Here is a 1,413-nt window from a genome sequence, read left to right on the forward strand (position 1 = left end):
AATGGTTTGGTTACTTACGCCATCATCAACCTGCCCTTATCCCTATCGAGGGTCGGCACAGTATGTACTACTCCTCCATACATCTCTACCAGCCGTCATATCCGAGTCTACCCCCTTCTTACGCATATCCTCTTTCACAGTCATTCCATACTTGTTTTGGTCTTCCTCTACCCTTGTAGCCATCCACATTCAATCTCATTACTTTTTTGCTTATATCATCATCATTCCTCCTCATACTCGTAACATGTTTAATTACTTACGTACTTTACAATACTTGTATGTGCAAAATAATAAAGGCACATTTGAAAAAAGGAGATTAATAGTTACTCGTAAATATATCATCACAATGTCGACATAAGGAATAATTAATTAAAATGAATAATTCTATTAATCTTATTAGACTCAAACGATTCTATTCAATAATTTAAGTCCTTTGTAATTTTAGTTTAAATATAATTAACAATTTACTAATTCTTTTCTCAATTCCAACTTGTATTTACATTTTACTTTTTTATTTCTTTACATTGTTCTTTATTGCCAGTTCCTTGTTTCAAAATCCGTTTGATCTTCTCGTTGGCTCGTCTACAATTTTAGAACGCAATCAAAGTGAAGATTGTACCACAAAAGAGTTCCTTTATTCACAATTATATATTTTAACCGAGCCTTTCTAATTAATGCCTAAATTGTACTTGAATTACATATAAACCGCTATAATATGACAAATAATTTGTATTTACACTAACTGTCGCCCGCGACTCCGTCCGCGCGCAATTAAAGAAACATAGTTTCGTCCCTCTCATTTACTCTTACAAAACAGAGATAGAAATATATCTCTATATATATGTTTCGGCAATGGAACTTACTATTCTAAGGTATGTATAAAAAATTTTACTATCACTGAAGAAAAGGTTTAGCCTTAGGTCTTTAACCGTCGGTTTCGGAGACCAAAATCTCCGTTTAAAACATATTTATTATCTCTGTTTTATTAAAGATAATGTCAGGGATGAAGATGTGTTTTAGAAAAGGGACTAGTTGTCGCCCGCGACTTCGCCCGCACGCGGATTTAAAAATCTTATTGTCGCTTCGCTCCTATTGGTCGCAGCGTAATGTTATATAGCCTAAAGCCTTCCTCTATAAATGGACTATCCAACAAAAATAGAATTTTTCAAATCGGACCAGTAGTTCCTGAGATTAGCGCGTTTAAACAAACAAATTCTCCCGCTTTATAATATTGGTATAGATGGGTAACGTAACATAAGTTCAATTAAAGTGAAATACTTAACTATGTACTATCTTTAACAGTAATTGACGGCAGCAACAATATTTTTTGCATAAATAGGCCTGCTTGAAAGTCAAATATCACTACCACACCAGGGGTCAAGCACTTGACTTGCAATCAGCAGGTCATGGGTT

This window comes from Papilio xuthus, unplaced genomic scaffold (genome assembly GCF_000836235.2).
Source record: "Papilio xuthus unplaced genomic scaffold, Pxut_1.1 DF827714.1, whole genome shotgun sequence".
Classification (NCBI taxonomy): Eukaryota; Metazoa; Arthropoda; class Insecta; order Lepidoptera; family Papilionidae; genus Papilio; species Papilio xuthus.